This window comes from Euprymna scolopes, chromosome 36, assembly GCF_053919585.1.
Source record: "Euprymna scolopes isolate OS-2025 chromosome 36, ASM5391958v1, whole genome shotgun sequence".
Taxonomy (NCBI): Eukaryota; Metazoa; Mollusca; class Cephalopoda; order Sepiida; family Sepiolidae; genus Euprymna; species Euprymna scolopes.
In genome coordinates, this window is record NC_136517.1 from 66,105,403 (window position 1) to 66,125,680 (window position 20,278).

General features: G+C 35.8%; 1 protein-coding gene across 5 annotated transcripts in view; it reads right to left on the reverse strand.

Annotated features, from left to right (window-relative positions):
* LOC145260560 (ataxin-3-like) overlaps positions 1-20,278 on the reverse strand; it is a 231,505-nt gene that overhangs the window by 154,274 nt on the left and 56,953 nt on the right. Inside the window, exon 2 of one of the 5 annotated variants that reach the window (XM_080118806.1) lies at positions 16,951-17,001. The exons of 3 other annotated variants lie outside the window; for them this stretch is intronic. The gene's annotated coding sequence lies outside the window, so the exon portion shown is untranslated. Of the gene's footprint in view, positions 1-4,806; positions 4,944-16,950; positions 17,002-20,278 lie in introns of those variants that run through there. One more of the 5 variants, XM_080118807.1, reaches the window with a different exon arrangement.

Consider the following 20,278-nt stretch of genomic DNA (forward strand, 5'->3'; position numbering starts at 1 on the left):
ATATATACACACATGCATATATACATATATATACACACATGCATATATACACACATATATATGTATATATATATACACACGTATATACATATATATATACACACACACAATTATACATATATACACACATATATACATATATATACACACACACAATTATACATATATATATACATATATATACACATATATACATATATATATACACATATATACACACATATATATACACATAGAGACACAAACATATATACATATATATACATATAGATACACATATATATATACATAAAGATACACATATAGATACAGATAGATACACATATATATATACATATAGATACACATATATATATACATATAGATACACATATATATATACATATAGATACACATATATATATACATATGGATACACATATATATATACATATGGATACACATATATATATACATATGGATACACATATAGATACATACATACATAACATACATACATATATATATACATAACATACATACATATATACATAACTTATATACATAAGATATACATAATATACATAAGTAGGTTTTTTTTTACAGCGGAAAAATAATTTGTTATGATACCGAGCAAAATGCTCGATGTTAAGAAGAAAAGCTTGTATTAAAGATGGGAAGGGGTGTCAGCGCTTTAACTGGAGTTATCTCCCTTTGGCATTTCTACAATTCAAACAAATTTTTTGTTTTTAATTCAAGATGGCCGCCTTCAACGCGCTCTCATAAAAACATGTTTTTCCTGTGTAAAAAAAAAAAGCTACTTGATGAAATTAAGTGAAACTTTTTTTCGGAGAACTTCGTTCTATAACGGATACATACTGTGCCAGTTGACACGGTTAAGATTCGGATTGAAAATTGTTATAAAAATAAATACAATTTAGGCGTGCAGTATGATTATGTTGGCGCGTGAAAATTTAAAAATTACTCCTACGCAAATTCCGGCATGGCCTTATATATTAAATCGACTCAAAACGAGCGGACGTAGTACAGAGCACCCCACGTGATGTTTCCGTCCAATGGGATTTCTCCAAGGACATTTTTCTAAACTTTTCTTCTTAAGCTCGCTGGGAGCCGGTCCAAATAGTATTTAAGCACACACAAACATCAAATCTCTCTCTCAACTGCATTCTCATTCGGACGTTCCACGCATGTTACTATCACTCTTCCATTTTCACCGCTCCGCGCGCTTCATACAATTTCACAGGCGAACATTACCTATTGCCTCTCTTAACAGGTTTTAACATATGAACAGTTCAACAAGAAAAGACATTCTCCTTTTTTTTTATGCGAACACTTCTGAACTCATTATAAAGAGAATTATACTTTATTTGTTAATGGTTGGTTTCTGTGAATAAACCTCCGTTTGTTTTGCATGTATGTCTTCTTTTTATTTTTATTTATTTGTGGAGGAAGTTAGTTCCTAAAAAGGCCTGACGACCCTCACAAGTTGGTGACCCTACTTAGAACATTACATGCACAACGGAATCTCCTTACAAGCTACACACGGTTTCCTAAACTACTTGCTATATCATGCGTGCGGTAACACTCAAAGGAAGTAAAAAGACGACGCGAATCTCAAGGGATGATACAAGCTGTCAAACGAAGTGTGGATCTCAGTACAATATAACAACAAATTAGCGAGTTATGCCGATAGTAGCTATAAAATCGAAAATTAAACAAATCATGACTCAGCGTCAAAACAGCATTTTTGCTCATCAGGCCCCCCCCCCCCAACAACGAGTTGGTGATAAATAACGTGTAATGAACACACACGGCTACAATTCAGCCGATCCAAACATGAACACGAGCGTGTAAACCACTCGGAAAATGATCTACCACAATCTCAAACTTCACTCGGCAGTTTAACAGACCTCAGAAACACAGACCCTAGCAAGAGCAACATTTTTTTTCAATCACGATTTCAAGCTTCGCGTACTCGAAACAAGTCAACCGACAGTTTAAATGCTTTAAAATCACTTTCAAACAAAAAACAGAAAAATGGAACCTCCCCGGGCTGAAACACCTCTGGCTACTTTAACGCTAAATATACCAGCTTTTAATCCCACCAATATAAAGACGTGGCTTATCCAGATCCAGGCCCTTTTCAACGCAAAACGGATTACGTCTCAGTGAACCAAGTATTGTTATTTGGTTGAAAAACTCCCGGCAGACGTCGTCGAAGAGGCGACTGATTTATTGGAGAATGTGCCAGAATAATCCATACAATAAACTTAAGGAGGCCATTTTGAGACGGACTGGCTTATCAAACGAGACAATGTTACGCAATCTCTTCACCCAAGTAGAATTGGGAGATCGCACACCGTCGCAACTTTTACGATACATGCGATCATTGCTAGGGGACAACAAAATGTCTGAAAATATAATGAGAAGTTTGTGGCTGGATAAACTCCCAGACACAATAGTACAAATTCTGGCACCCACAACGGAAGAGACAAGCACTGAAAATCTCGCCGACATGGCAGACCGAATTCATGAAAATCTGAGGAACCGCAAAGTAAACTCAGCACAAGCACAGCCAAAACAGACGAGATACGACAAAGTAGCTGGACTAAAAACTACGGTCGAAAATCTCACTCGTCAATTGCAGGAATTAATGCAAATAAACCGTCGTTACTCATTTAATAAACGACCTAACTACAGAAAACAAAGTTTTAGTAGAGGTCGAAGCAACACACGAGAACGAGCGAACGAAATCTGTTTTTACCACAAAAAATTCAGCACAGAAGCGAGGCGTTGCACTTATCCTTGTTCTTTTAAAAACAAGAACCAGGGAAACGATCATTCCAGCCAGTAGTGACGACAACTGTCGCTGGATTTTCCACTAAAGGTCGTTTATTTTATATTCGTGACAGTAATCACGGATATAACTTCTTAATAGACACTGGAGCCGAAATAAGCGTGATACCACCACTACGTAAACAGAAAGCTACTCCACAGCCTTACCACCTCCAGGCAGCTAATGGCACACAAATACCGACATACGGTGAAAAGTACTTAAGCGTCAATCTCGGCTTGTGTCGCACATTTTTGTGGATTTTTACCATAGCCAACGTGACGACACCAATATTAGGAGCAGATTTCCAAGCACGATTTAATCTATCGGTAGACATGACTAATCGCACACTGACTGATAACCAAACAAAAGTCGTAATTAAAGGTATCACCACAAGATACCAGTCTACTGGGATTAGGTTTGCCTTACCTGAAAAGACGTACATTCGTCGGCTGTTTCAAAAATACCCACAACTTACTCAGCCATTCAAAGTCACGGATAATATTAAACATAATGCAAGGCATTATATTAAAACGAATAGACAACCCGTCTATGCCACCCCAAGACGTCTGAAGCCGGATAAGTACAAGATCGCAAAAGACGAATTTCAACGTCGTCGAAGGAATTATCCGACCTTCCAAAAGTGCGTAGTCATCTCCTCTACATATGGTACAGAAATCAGACGCGACAACATGGCGTCCTTGCGGCGATTTCAGGAGATTAAATTACACAGGACCATACCAAGTTTTGGACAGAAATGAAAAATATTTTACTGTCCAAAGGAAAGACAACATCGCGATCGACCGAATGAAACCAGCATACATTGAGGCATACTCTCAGACAATTTCCCCACCAGAACAAATTCCCTTAGAACATGGGAGTCCAGCAGAAAATGACGGGAACATCAAACCTACGACAAAAACAGGTAGGAAAGTCCACTGGCCGAAACATTTCAAGGAATACATTACATATTGAAAAAAAAAATTTTTTTTCTTTTTTCAATCTGGGGGAAGTATTGTGCCAGTTGACATGGTTAAGATTCGGATTAAAAGTTGTTATAAAAATAAATACAATTTAGGTGCGCAGTATGATTATGATGGCGCGTGAAAAATAAAAAATAACTCCCACGCAAATTCCGGCATGGCCTTATATATTAAATCGACTCAAAACGAGCGGACGTAGTACAGAGCACCCCACGTGATGTTTCCGTCTAATGGGATTTCTCCAAGGACATTTTTCTAAACTTTTCTTCTTAAGCTCGCTGGGAGCCGGTCCAAATAGTATTTAAGCACACACAAACATCAAATCTCTCTCTCAACTGCATTCTCATTCGGACGTTCCACGCGTGTTACTATCACTCTTCCATTTTCACCGCTCCGCGCGCTTCATACAATTTCACAGGCGAACATTACCTATTGCCTCTCTTAACATGTTTTAACATATGAACAGTTCAACAAGAAAAGACATTCTCCTTTTTTTTTTATACGAACACTTAAAAAGGACTTCTGAACTCATTATAAAGAGAATTATACTTTATTTGTTAATGGTTGGTTTCTGTGAATAAACCTCCGTTTGTTTTGCATGTAAGTCTTCTTTTTATTTTTATTCATTTGTGGAGGAAGTTAGTTCCTAAAAAGGCCTGACGACCCCCACAATACAATTGAAACTTTTTTCGGTATTTTCATTTTTAATGTCTTGACTAAACTGTACAAGTACCAAAAAGAGTTTTTAATTCCAAGAATTAAAGAAAGAAAAGAATTCCAAGAAATTTCGAACATTTATTGCTATAAACATAACGAACAAGTAAAACATAACGAACAAACGAAAATAAAGGCAAGTTAATATACAAGGAAAACAGATTTTTTTGAACAGCAAAGTTCAAATGTTTGTTTGCATAAAGCAGTTCAACAAATTTTTTTTTTTTTATAAAGAAATATTTTTGTAAATAAAACAATTCGGAGAGGTTAATTTACCTTCTATATTCATCATTCAAAGGGTCAATAATGGTAGAAGCACCGATGCACATTTCACGTCACCAGATTTTTCAGAACGAGGCTCGTCTGCTGGACCTACTTATCTCAGGCACACCTTTCATTTACTAATGGAAGAGCTTGGGTACAAAAAAAAAAAAAAAAGAAGAAACTTGCCAAAAGATAAGCGCCCTTTTTAATTTAATTTTTCGGTACTCTTGCATAATTTGACCCGAATTCTCGTGAATTCCCATCAAGCATAGATCGGGCGAGACCGGCAATCATCGGTGTCAGCCGAGCGTTGTTCAAATGTTGAAACGCTAACTCAACTTTTTTTTTTATTTAAATTTTTTTCTGTTATGTTTTTAGTAATTTTTAAGGTGATATTAAGGGGGTGGGAGTGACATTTTATTTTCTGATGAGTTACTTATTTGTTATTTGTTTTTTTTTAATTGAATTTTTGGGAGTTTAATTAGCCAAAGAAAAAGCAGATGACATTCGAATTAGAAGAAAGCGACTAAACCAACAAAAAAAAAGAAAATCTGACAACTAAATATATTTTCAAATTCGCCAAACAGAAAAATGACAGACAAGAAAATATATCTATACATGTTAGAAAAAGAAATGAAAACATTGATGCAGACAATCTCATATTGTCAGGAGAAGAAATTGCTGTCCCCCCAAAAAAATGAGGTGCAACAATTGTAAACACAAATGTTTACTTAAAAAAGAGATTGTGCATAAAGGATGGTTTCTCCTGGAGATGTACAAATGGACAGTGCCACCAAAAAAAAAAAAAAAAAAAAAAAATTAACTGAACAACAAGTCTTGAAAATAAAAAGAAAAGAGAAAAATACGGTTACAAAAAAGAATACAAAAAAAAACAAAAAAAAGATTAAATACTAAAATGAAATAAACATATTTTCATTTTTCAAGGTAGTTTTTTTTGTTATTTTTGATTATTTGCATTTTTATTTTTTCCGGTTTGTTTTTTTGTTTTTTTTCATTAGTCTGCGTCTGTTACGAGGCTCGGCTAACACCGATAATTGCCAGTCTTGCCCGATTCATGCTTGATGGGAATTCACGAGAATTCGGCTCAAATTATGCAAGAGTATTAAAATTTCTTTATTTTAGTTACCAGTTGGAAAAACCACTGATTTTTAACATGATTTACTCGCAATGAGAGCATTGTAATATATTTTTTTCATGGACTTGACGTAGTTATACTGTTTTATACATAAATAAACTTCGCTCAAAAATGAAAACAATGTTACCTCATGGCCCCTAAAGTTTCAGTGCAACAGTGCAAACAGATAACTAATCATGGGCCTTGAATTTTCAAAACAGACAGACAGCACCTATGTATGTGATGGAATAAGAAAACTCTATTAAATAAAGATTACCTTTAAAGTAGTTAAATAAATTCTTGTACATCATATTAAACATGTTATGAAGTTCTATGACGTTTTGGTATTTCTGCACTTTATCACGTGAAATAAAATGGCGTCTCCAGTTTTGGTGATAAAGTGTAAATAAACTGACGTTTTTATCATCAATTCTTAACAGCATTAATCTCACTTCAAACAAACAGTTCAACTTAAAAATATAAGAGAATCGTAAATCTAAAGTATTTTTAACGCTGCGATTCTGATTCCCCCCAAAATACACAATTCTTACGATTAACGATTCCGATTAATCGTCCCACCACTAGTAGTTAGTATTTTAAATTTTGTGTTTAGTTGATATAGAAAGCAATTGAAGTAACTATGTTTTATACTCAATTTGGTAAAATTCACATAAGACAAAACAAGCCTAATTACATAAAAAAAAATAAGAGCACTATTCTGAATACAAATACGTGCACAGATTAAACTAAGCAAAGCAGTGGAAACAGGGAAGAATAAAAATATAAAACCAAAAGCTGCATCTATTTCCACTGCTGAGATGACAGCAATTTGGCATTTAACATTATTTAAAACAGTAGGTGAAGAAAATTCATACTTTGTACAAACTCTAAATTCATACTGAGACCATATGAACAATTCTTTGTTTAACTGTGCAATAGAAACAATCATCTTCTGTTAGATGCTAATCTATAATAACATTTGTGGAAATGAAAAAAGCTTGATTATTTTTTTAATTACTAAACACTATCAAAACTAACATCAAAATTCCATGTATGGATTTAAAATTAACTAAAAAAAAAAAAAAGAAATCATAACAAATAACTTGCAATATTTGGACAAACAATAAAGTGAAAAATAAGATACAACCAATGATCAAAGAGAACTATCAGTTATAGAAGAAGGAAAAAGATTAAGTAAATATATTTGTAACATTTGTAACGCAGTTTAATCTGCTTCTGTGTTATCTGTTGTGTTCCATTTACAGTGAAGCATCATCGTGAAATTGATTTTAAACACTAACGAGTGAGTAACCCTTCTGGAGCAGATTAATCCAAACATATTTTTTTGATTTCTGAAATTAAAATTGTACAGAAATATTATATTCCTCAATAAAGACGTTAACAAAATCAGATTTTTCTATTATTAAGAATGATTATTCTATTTTTTGCTTTTGGTTCATACATTAAAAATCACCCAGTTGATGTCATAAATGGAATATAACTTTCTGTAAAAAAATTGCGAAAACATTTTAAAGAGTCAATATCTTTTACAAAATAAAAAAAAGTAATCAAAATGTCCAACTTGTTACTTTGTAAATAAATTAGGGTTTATATTTTACAAAGGAAATTATTAAAATGGCTAACTTATTTTCTAAAATACTTAAATGTATTCTAGTGAAATTAATGTAATCAGAAGCTTTATTTTTTTAAAGAATTTTTTGTTCTAAATCAGAATTTTATTTCATGAAGTAATTCATAAAAAAGCTGATTTTTTTAATAAGAAAATAATTGGAACTAGCAGGGGTGCCCGGCGTTGCTCAGGTGTTTGGAGGTGTATGCTGTGCAAAAAAAGCAAAAAAACAAAAAAAATGGTTAATTTTTTAAAACTTTGACCCCTATTATGACCCCTTAAAATTTATAGTTTCGGGCTCAAATCACTTTATTAAGTTAGATCCAGGTTCAAGGAACCTATATCTAAAATTTCAAGTGTCTAGACCCAAAATTGTCAGAGGAGTTTGGTAGAGTTCTTAAAGGTCAAATCGTTGAAATTTGACCCCTTAACAGCCAAATTTCTGGCTGACACCCGTCACATCGATTTTCCCAAATCTCAGTACCCGGTATTTCAAATTTCGAGTCTATAGACTAAAAATTGACAGAGTTATTGCGTAGGGAAATGTACAGACAGACAGACAGACACGTTCACTTTTATAGATATATAGATTAATCATTAAATTATGTAAATAAATTTTTAATTCTAAATATATTTTTATTTCATTAAAATAACTGCTTTTTACAAGAAAGTGTAAGGTATAAACAAAGTGCCTCTTCCTTTTTCTAACAGTTCTAGTGGAAGAACTTCAAAAACCTGCCAAAATGTGAATGTTCATGTCAAAACTGCAACAGCACAAAGTCCTTGGTGAATGTCACAATCTTGAAAAAAATGATGATAGAGACGAAGGACAAATATCCCTTTGATATTGTATTAGGATGATCTGTTAGTGCAAAAATACCCTCCATAGTATACACATTGGTAGAATTCATACCAGTTAATTATTGGCAGGAACCCAAACTTGTCATCTATATTCCATAATCATCTCCCAATTTTAATGAAATTGTAGCTGAAAATCTCGATGCAATGTATGCAGCTAGAAAAGCCTACATTGAAATTGAATCGTCTGAGAAAATATGTAGCACTTTGAAGCTTTGGCGAGGTCCATTTGTCACAGTGAATACTCAGAAAGCATGTATAGTTTACCTTTTTGACATCACCCAGTTTTATGCTCTTTGCGCGAGTCGATCTGTAAATTAGCTTAACTCTCGCAGATAGATTTCTTCTCTGCTACAGGGATCCCCACCAAGAATGGTTGTGAGAATATCACCACCGTTTGACACTGATGCGTCTCTAGCAGAAGGTGATCGTACAATTTAGGTACAGTAATCTTTTGCGAGTTTTTTGGGCCAGTGAACTGTCTTCCCATCTCTCGTTTTGTGTGGTTGAGTTGCTGTAAAGGGTTGAAAATGTCTGCGTCAGCCAACAAGTCTTGCACTCAATATGGGCTTTCTTTAATCTGTCCACAGACACTGTCTCGGTGCGACTATTTATATTCAGCTTGAAACATTTTTTTTTCTTGACAAAACTTTGAATGTCCACAGATAAAAATGGCTCAAAGGTCCACAGACTGCGTCATTTCGAATGAATACATGAGTCCATTTATTCATATCTCTCGGGACATGTGCTGAAATCATTTGTGAATGAGGACACAAGTGGTGAGGGTGGGGTAGTCTCAAAAAATATGTCCAAAGGCAGGAGACGTATGACGAGATATCTATGTTGGATGTATTTTCAGGTGTGAATTGTACCAGGTAAAGCCAGATTAGTACCATACAGCAGTTCTGCAGATGAGTAACCTAAATCTGATTTAATGGCCATATGACAGCCGAGTAGAACGATGGGTAGTGTTTTCTGACCAAAACTATATTTGGAGAAGCACGCAAAGCTGCCTTGAGTTGCCTATGAAACCGCTCCACCATCCCGTTTGAAGCCGAATGATAACTGGTTGTATGAATATGTTAGATACCTAATATTCGCGATAACTCGCAAAAGAGAGCAGCTTCAAACTGCCGACCGTAATCAGTTGTTATTTGTTCAGGTACACCAAAGCGAACAATCCAGGAGGAAACAAAAGATTTTGCAACGGTTTCGGCGGAGATATCGATTATTGGTGTGGCATCAGGCCAATGGGTGAAATGGTTTACACATGTCAATATATATGAATAGCCCGAACCAGCCAGCCACAGTCCAAGAATATCTATATGGACGTGTCGAAAACGCACTTTAAGAAAAGGGAAACGTTTGAGTGGAGTTTGGACATGTCGGTGAACCTTGGAGCATTGGCACTGAAGGTAAGTGTGGGCCCACTTGGTTATAATTCGTCTTATATTGTGTCAGAAAAAATGGGCTGTGACAAGCTTTACTGATGCTGCAATGCCTGGGTGAGAAAGTGTGTGCAGTGCCTCAAAAACCGTGTATTGGTGTTGTCTGGGTATCAGAGGTCTATGGACCCCCATGGCAGTGTCGCAAAGTATAGTCCCCTCAGAGTCGGGAAGTGGAAAGTAGAAAAATTTGCAGCAAGAATATTTTTTTGATGATAAGTCTAAATTTCTCAAGGCTGGTTGGTCCCATGCTATATCTTTTAGATTACTGGAGGCTGAAGTTGTGAGGATATTTACCAGTAGTCAGGACAATGCATCGGCTGGTACATTTTCTGTTTCGGGAATATGTCTAATATCACTGATAAATTGCAATATATAATCTAAATGATGGAAAACTCGAGGTGAATACTTATCCGATTTGGCTGATAAGGTGAACATGAGTGGCTTGTGATCGGTAAAGATTACAAACTTCCGTCCTTCAAGCTGATGTTGAAAGTGTCGGACAGACAAATATATTTTCAGTCAAAAGTGCTGTAGCGCCGTTCAGCGGGTTTAAGCTGGCGAGAGACAAAAGCAAGTGGTCGGGTAACTCCATCTATGGAATGCTGGAGAATTGATCCAATTTCCAAGTTCAAAGCCAAAATTGCTTGGACTTCAGGAGGCAAACGAAAACAAAAAAATTTTTTTAATAATTGTTGAGTCTCCAGGTGAGGAGCCTGAGAGTTCCTTTAAGTGCCTTAGAAACTCAGTTGGAAGCCTGTCACCCAGGTGTTCATCTTGCATAAGTGTTCAGAATTTTCTCTCCTCTAAAGCAGTGTTTCATTTTAGCACCTCTGTTTTTAAGTCTTCGTATGGCATTCCTGGAGATCATTTAGTTATTATATCCCGAACAGTTTTAGCTAATGGTGCCGGCATGCCACAACACAAAATGTATAGCTGATTATGTGGAGGGGGACATCGTGAATTTCAAAAAAGGTGTCAACTTGTGCAAACCATAATTTTGCATTTTCTGTGAATGGTGGTAGAGATATAAGACTCATTTTTTTTTTTTTTTTTTTGCAGTGAAAAAAAAAAAAAAACTGAACGGACCCAATAAACAAAAAAAAATTTTATGGACTAGCTGTCCACGAGAAATTTGCAAGCTGTCCACAAGAAATTTGCACACAAAAATTTTTTTTTTTTTTTAATATAAAATGTCACAAATACTAAAAGAAAACGTTGTCTCTTTTTTTTTAGTGTGTGTGAGTGTATAAAATTAAAAGGAAAATTAGATCTAGGATTTGAGAACTCGCATCGCGTCTAGATTTATTTACCTCGACTTTTGCAAAATTATTGCTATTTCAGCTTCTCACATGTTGGTTCAGCTTTTTCATATAAGGTTTTCGCCTCAACGTTCCGGGTTCGATCCTACCAACCAAAACTTAAAAAAAAATTTTTTCCGATTTTTTAAACAAGTTTTTTATTTTATTTTACTTTTGCTTCTTTTTACATCATGTTCATTGTTTTCTTTTTCTGATTTTTCAAAAGATTAAAATAGGGTTTGGATCTACTCCTCACCCACCCCAAAACACACACATCTCCAAACACCCGGGCAACGCTGTGTATTCCTGCTAGTCAAAACTAAAGCAAAATATTCAGTGTAGTTTAAATTAAGACTTACAACAACAAATAATCTGTTTGTCCGAAGCAACAATTTTTTTTTTCCTCGTTAAATAAGTTTTGTTATTTGATGAGAAATTTTGTTTATAAATGATGGTATACTTTTATAAAAGCGAGAAATTTCGGTTGTATACTTTTATAAAAGCAAAAAATTTCGGTGGTATACTTTTATAAAAGCGAGAAATTTCGGTTGTATACTTTTATAAAAGCGAGAAATTTCGGTTGTATACTTTTATAAAAGCGAGAAATTTCGGTTGTATACTTTTATAAAAGCAAGAAATTTCGGTTGTATATTTTTATAAAAGCAAGAAATTTCGGTTGTATACTTTTATAAAAGCAAGAAATTTCGGTTGTATACTTTTATAAAAGCAAGAAATTTCGGTTGTATACTTTTATAAAAGCAAGAAATTTCGGTTGTATACTTTTATAAAAGCAAGAAATTTCGGTTGTATACTTTTATAAAAGCAAGAAATTTCGGTTGTATACTTTTATAAAAGCAAGAAATTTCGGTTGTATACTTTTATAAAAGCAAGAAATTTCGGTTGTATACTTTTATAAAAGCAAGAAATTTCGGTTGTATACTTTTATAAAAGCAAGAAATTTCGGTTGTATACTTTTATAAAAGCAAGAAATTTCGGTTGTATACTTTTATAAAAGCGAGAAATTTCGGTTGTATACTTTTATAAAAGCGAGAAATTTCGGTTGTATATTTTTATAAAAGCAAGAAATTTCGGTTGTATACTTTTATAAAAGCAAGAAATTTCGGTCGTATACTTTTATAAAAGCAAGAAATTTCGGTTGTATACTTTTATAAAAGCAAGAAATTTCGGTCGTATACTTTTATAAAAGCGAGAAATTTCGGTTGTATACTTTTATAAAAGCGAGAAATTTCGGTTGTATACTTTTATAAAAGCAAGAAATTTCGGTCGTATACTTTTATAAAAGCAAGAAATTTCGGTTGTATACTTTTATAAAAGCAAGAAATTTCGGTCGTATACTTTTATAAAAGCAAGAAATTTCGGTTGTATACTTTTATAAAAGCAAGAAATTTCGGTCGTATACTTTTATAAAAGCAAGAAATTTCGGTTGTATACTTTTATAAAAGCAAGAAATTTCGGTTGTATACTTTTATAAAAGCAAGAAATTTCGGTCGTATACTTTTATAAAAGCAAGAAATTTCGGTCGTATACTTTTATAAAAGCAAGAAATTTCGGTCGTATACTTTTATAAAAGCAAGAAATTTCGGTCGTATACTTTTATAAAAGCAAGAAATTTCGGTCGTATACTTTTATAAAAGCAAGAAATTTCGGTTGTATACTTTTATAAAAGCAAGAAATTTCGGTTGTATACTTTTATAAAAGCAAGAAATTTCGGTTGTATACTTTTATAAAAGCGAGAAATTTCGGTTGTATACTTTTATAAAAGCGAGAAATTTCGGTTGTATACTTTTATAAAAGCGAGAAATTTCGGTTGTATATTTTTATAAAAGCAAGAAATTTCGGTTGTATACTTTTATAAAAGCAAGAAATTTCGGTTGTATACTTTTATAAAAGCAAGAAATTTCGGTTGTATACTTTTATAAAAGCAAGAAATTTCGGTTGTATACTTTTATAAAAGCAAGAAATTTCGGTTGTATACTTTTATAAAAGCAAGAAATTTCGGTTGTATACTTTTATAAAAGCAAGAAATTTCGGTTGTATACTTTTATAAAAGCAAGAAATTTCGGTTGTTTTTCCTGACTTTTGTGGAGAGTTCATGGTCTGGCATTTCGAAGAGTCGGAATATGACATTATCAGTGAAATCCAACTATTTTTTACTCGTCATTTGCGATTCTGGCCGTTTGTAGAGGTTAGAACTTGTATGGTTTTTTTTTTTTCATACATGGATAATGTGTTCATCGAAGAAAGGGGTCACCACTTTAGCGAGGTCCGTTCGTCGTGGTGAATACTCAGATAGCATGTGTCGTTTGCCTTTTGACATCACCCGGTTTTATGCTCTTTTCGTGAGTCGATATGTAAATTAGTTTAACTCTCGCAGATGGATTTCTTCTCTGCTACAAAGCATATGAAATCAGGCCATCCCTTGACCAAATAATAGACTGAATGAATTTACCAGATAGATGGGACTCAGAACAATTATTAACTTGAGATGACATTCACTCAGAATGAATTGAGCAGACTTCTCTAGTTAGAACACACAGCATCCTGGTTGAATGCAAACCATGCATGACAGTCTGCAGCAGCCAAGATAGTGATATTCAACCAGTGTCGGAATCATTGGTAAGCACTGTAGACCTGTTGATCAAAGTTTGGTTTGACATCAGCTTTGGTGGCGTGTAACCACATTTTCAGCTCCCCTCCTGAGCGTCTTCACCAACCTTGGAGTGGTTTTGGATCTATTGCTTTGTGTATGAACTCAATTTCTTCATGTTGTATCACCAAACTGTGTGAACAAAGGATCACATCTCTACAAGCAGAGACACTTTTATATTGCTGAAATTATCCTAATTACAGGATGACATTCATGAACATTTCTTCATGTTTCATTTTTACCAAATATTGGAACTTATCTCAATTCAACTAGAGTCCCATGCGAGTCGCATTATGCCTGATTATAGGCCTCAACATTATTCCTACTACGGCTTACATAACGGATCTAAAAAATTTAAGGTCATTTCTCAAAAAGGTTAAATGAGATCTGACAGAACTTGATAAGTCTTTCGGGATTGATTTTTTTACTGAGAGTGGAACCTCAGGGGCATTGATAGCCCATGCATTATTTGCAAAATTTCCTAATGTTATAAGGAGAGAATTAATGAATAGAAGTGGTGAACGATTCCCTTATCTGTCATATTATGAGTTATGTCCCCTTCGGTCAACTCTTTAATATAAAACAATACAAGAGTTGCGTCCCTGGTGATTAGTAAAAATAAATACATGGACTTGCTCCATGGCTTATCACGCTTAAATGTATCTTGTCTTCTGGTGTCTTTTTTAATAAGGTTCATCCCGTATCATATAATGAAACAAACATAATCGGACATGGTGGCAGCTACGGGGATTTTCTTAAAAAAAAAGAAAAAAAGAAAAAGAAAAGAAATCCATCCACAAATAGAATGAACGCAAAAGAAAACATCAGTCTTTGTGTTGCGCGTAAACGCACGTGGTGACAACAAGTGCCATCGTAAAAAAAAAAAAAAAAAAAAAAAAAATCGATGCACAAAGTAAGTTCGCCAATTTCATTCAGTCATGTCATTGTTATGTTTTCTTTGTTTTTTTTATTTAAAAAAAAAAAAGGGGTATTAGTATAATAATAATATTAAAAAAAAACAATAATTAAATTAAAGTAAAATGAGTTCTAATGCAAGCGAACCCGTTATGCACTGGGGGTCTGAGAATCTATTTGAATCGTTCAGATTCTTCAAGCAACAGTGCGCATTATATTTCTCAGTAAAAAACATTCCTGTCGAGAAGCAGGTCGACCACATTCTACTGCTGTCTGGTGAGGAAGGTTTACGGCGATATAACGCCTGGACATTTGACGATGATGCTGTCCGGACGAACCTGGAGGCAATTTGGCGTAAATTTGAGGAGCGTCTAGAGCCCCAAACCAATTTTCATATTGCACGTTTCTATCTGCGTGAATATAAACAGAAGAATACGGAAAGCATCGACGACTTCATGGCGAGATGTAAACTACAGGCAAAAAAATGCAGGTTTAAGGATAACCAAGAGACTGAAGAATGTCTCATTGAACAAATGATTACTGGCACCAGACACCCGGAGTTACAAAAACTTCTACTTTCGAAAGGCATGGAGCTTACACTCCAAGAGGCCTTAAATAGTGGTGGAACGCACGAAGCGTCCCTTAACCACATGCGGCAAATGGCTGAAATTCGAGGCGATTGTCAGGAAATTAGTGCAATGAAAACAAGCCAGTGTCGACGTTGTGGAAATAAACATGAAAAAGAAAAATGTTCAGCCTGGGGCACCACATGCTCAGCATGTGGCAAAAAGAACCACTGGGCGAAAGTCTGCACTAACAAAAAGGAGGGCACAAGAAAATACAGTCAAACAAAAACGACGAACAGCCAAAAGCAGCCGCAAGAAAACAGATACAGAAAGCGGAACAGTAAAATCTGCTCAGTAAAATCTGAGCCCAAGGAGATGTATAGAGAATTTGAGCAGTTAAACTTTAATGTGATTCATCAGCCAAAAGACGATCGTACTGAAATAATAACGGAACTTAAAATAAAGCTTCCCAATAGACCAGGCACTCATATACTCAAAGCAAAGGTGGACACAGGTGCAGAAGGGAATACACTTCCTCTACAAACTTTTCGAAACATGTTTCCTAACAGAGTTGATGACTTAGGACAACCCATTCCAGGCTCCACAAAGAAAGAGCACACGATTCTGACGGCATACAACGGCTCAAACAGATTACAGCAAGGATCGATCTACATACAATGCGAACACAAAGACAAGTGGAAAACTTTAAAATTCTTTGTTGTCACAACAGAAGGGCCTACAATCATAGGATTACCTTCTCTCAGAGACTTGGAGCTGATAAGCCTCCACTGCACCATTCAACAAAAGAAAGATCCGATTAACTCTGTCAGCGAATTAAAAAATGCATATACAAGTCAGTTCGATTGCATAGGACATTTTAAAAGTGACTACCACATCGTCCTAAAATTTGATCATCCTCCAGTAATACATGCACCGAGGAAATGCCCTATCCATCTTAGAGAAGAAATAGAAGAGGAGTTAAAATCCATGGAAGCCCAAGGCATCATCAAAAAGGTCACCGAACCGACCGAATGGGTCAACAGCATAGTATATGTTCGAAAGAAGAATGGACAACTCCGCTTATGCCTTGACCCAAAGGATCTGAACCGGGCAATAATGAGATGTCATTACAAGACTCCCACCATGGAAGAGCTAGCACACAAGCTATCAGGTGCTCAACACTTCTCCAAGCTAGATGCCAAAAACGGATATTGGTCCATACCTCTTGACGCAGAATCCCAATTACTAACAACCTTCAACTCACCGTTTGGGAGATACTGTTTCCAAAGAATGCCCTTTGGTCTGGTAATGTCACAGGATGTATTTATGCAGAGAATGGACATGATACTGGAAAAATGCCCTGGTACAATTGAACTAATAGATGATGTTATCGTCTTCGGAAAGACTAAGGAGGAGCACGACAGCAACCTCCACCAGCTTATGGAAGTAGCACAAACGGAAGGATTGTGTTTTAATGGTGATAAATGTGAGATAGATCAAAAGCAGATAAGCTTTTTGGGGGCTATCTACGACAAGAACGGCATTAAACCAGATCCTAGTAAGGTAGAAGCTATAAAGCAGCTTCCCAGCCCTACCAACGTCAAAGAATTGCAAAAAGTGTTGGGAATCATCACTTACTTGTCACCATGCATTCCGCGCCTATCAGACTTAACTGCACCCATGACAGATCTGTTAAAAAAAGAAGCAGAGTACCAGTGGACTGCCAGTCACCAGAAGGCTATGCAGAAAATAAAGGATGAGATCTGCAAAGAAATGTCTCTCGCTTACTTCGATCCAATGAAAGAGACAAGCCTACAGGTTGACGCCTCAAACAAGGGTCTAGGTGCAGTATTCTTGCAAGAAGGAAAGCCCATTGCATTTGCATCAAAAGCTCTAACAGCAACAGAACAAATGTATGCAAACATAGAGAGAGAGCTTTTAGCTGTAGTTTTTGGCTGTGAGCGCTTCAAAACATACCTATATGGAAGCAAATTCCAAGTAGAAAGCGATCACAAGCCGTTGGAAATGATCAGCTTAAAAAATCTAATTGCTGCTACACCTCGTTTGCAACGCATGCTGCTGCGCCTACAAGGATATGACATGACCATCATGTATCGCCCAGGTAAGGAAATTACCCTGGCGGATGGATTCTCCCGACTACCCAACAGAAGGAGTAACGAGGAGATCGACCTTAATATCCGAGTTGACTTTGTCCAATTTTCTGCTAAAAAAGTAACACAGATAAAGCTAGCAATGAAAGCCGACCCTATACTCTGTGAACTTAAGGAAATCATCCCGCACGGCTGGTCCAATACATCCAGGGAAATAAGCAAAAACTTGCAGCCATATTGGTCGTATCGGGATGAGCTGGCCATCAAAAATGGAATTTTGATGAAGAGTAATCCTACCCAAATTGATGCAGCAGGAAATCCTACAAAAACTCCATTATGGTCATCAGGGTATGGAAAAAATGTAAACTGCGGGCAAAAAGTTGTGTCTTTTGGCACAACATTAATAAAGATATAAACAGCATCACACAACAATGTACCATATGTCAACAGCACCAAAAAGCCCAGAGTGCAGAACCTCTGATACCACATGAGATTCCTGTAAAGCCCTGGCAAGTAGTGGCCACTGACCTGTTCCACAGTGAAGGTCACAATTACCTGCTAATGGTGGACTATTACTCAAAGTTTCCCTTTGTGAGGAAATTAAAGGAATTTTCCAGTCAGGAAGTAGTCAAACTAATAAAGCAGATACTCTGTGAACAAGAGATCCCAGAAAGAGTCATCAGCAACAATGGTCCTCACTATAGCTCCAGTCTTTTCAAACAATTTGCAAGCGAATGGGGATTTGAACATGTCACATCATCCGCTATATTTGGGTTCCACATAGACCCGTTATTAAGGAGGGACCCGGAGTGACAACAAAAATTTGTCCTGTATTTAACTGCTCCCTGAACTGTCGAGAGGGGACATCAATTAATGACGCTGCCTACATGGACGTGAACTTAACTGCTAAATTATTGGATTTATTGCGGGGATTCAAGAAAAACGAATATGTCCTAGGTGATATAAGGAAGGCCTTTTTACAAAGCACAAAATTACAAGATAAAAATCGATTTTGTTTTTATCTTAAAAAGGGTGAACAATTATGTACATACAGGTACAAAACAATTATATTTGGGTTCAATGCTAGCCCCTTCATTCTGAACTTCATTTTGAAATTCCATGCAGAAAAATATGCGAAAGCTTGGGAGAGACTAATTAAAACTGTCAAGCAATGTCTGAGGAAACTATTAGGCAGAAGAAAGTTGGATTATTTTGAATTTCTGACTGCACTTTCTGATGTGTGCGACCTAGTATTTAAATTGAATTGTGTATTTAAATCAAAATTTAAATACTTAATTTTAGGCTGACGAGATATATCGTTCTTGTTCTTTGTATTTCATCACTGAGGTAAAATAAAAGATGATTCCCACAAGATAGGCTAGTGCAGTAGTCGTTTTGGAACTGAGCGAGGTCTACTAATGTTAACCCACCCCTTTAAAACTTGCAGAGTTTACCGGCTGGACATTTCATCAAGTCTACTTTTAGACCGGATTGTGAAGCAGAGAGGAAAGGGGGAGACCAGAAGAGTTATCGCTTCCCCTTTCCCTTTTTTTTTAACTGGACACTAGCGGAAGTCGCTTTTTTCGGCTTGGGCCGCTGACCTGTTGAGGGGTCTCTCTCTTCGTGAGAAGAGGAGGGGGAACGACCTCTTCCCCTCATGTAAAAAGGAGATACCGATACACGAGGCGTGAATGACGCGACCTTCTTCAGTCATGCGAGAGAATACGATGAATTTACTTCCTCACGAAAGAGACGATGGCTTTTTCCCATCATGCGAAAAAGATATGGATGTGCCGAACGCACAATGTGATATCTTATCCCTCACGAAAGCGACAGATATATAACGCACAAGCAAGAAAAGAAAACATGTGAGATGGCTATGTGAACTTTTTCCACACCGAAGGAAATATCTTGGATCAACTGCGTCGTCGTCGAGTTGTGAAACACCCCAGCAAAAGAAACAAAAAAAAAAAAAAAAGGAAAAACAAAAGAAACTTGTAAGTGCAAAGACTTTGATTACCCCCCCCCCCAAGGACTTTCGCTCATTTCCATATGCGTAGATATACTCCAGATTCCATAACTTTGAATACATTTCTTTTTCTTTCGTTAAACTCTTCTTTTTTTTCTAAAATAAATCTATTTTTGTATCATTTGGAAAAGTGTTTGTTATTTCGTTATTTTCTTGCATTTTTTATTGTGTTCGTCATTGCGTTTCCATCCACTTGCTTTATTATTTTATTTTTGCTGTGTCACATATGCGATAAAGAGAAAATACTTGGGTTTTTTGCTTTCCCGTAAATTCCCTTGTATCTCCCCACTTTGGGCAACGTGTTACAAAGATAAACAGTTTTCATTCTTCTCAGAAATTTCTTATCATACCCCTACGTTATTTGTTGCTTAAATCCCCACCTTTTATCGCACACATGTGTAAAAGGCAATAAATGACAGACCCCTCACTTATATTTCTTCTGCCAACAGAGGCTTTAGTATTTTAACTCCAAATCATTTTCTACAAACAGGCTATCAACCTCGTTTGCTTATTAATAATTATGATTTTGAATTATGCCCTGACCCCCCAAATAGGACTGCCTTGTTACATTCCCTTGAAACAAGGAATAAATTTGTTGAAAAATTCAATCGCATCTGGCACAATGATTACCTTTTGTCATTAAGAGAAATCGATGCCGAAATTGGGAGCAGCTGTTCCCCCAAGTTATCTGTTGTTGAGATAATACTTATTAAGTCTCCCAACAAAACCAGACAATTTTGGAATCTTGGTAAAATAATTAAATTAATTACTGGAAGTGACAATAATGTTCATTCCGCGGTCGTTCTTAAAGACGGGTGCGAACAGG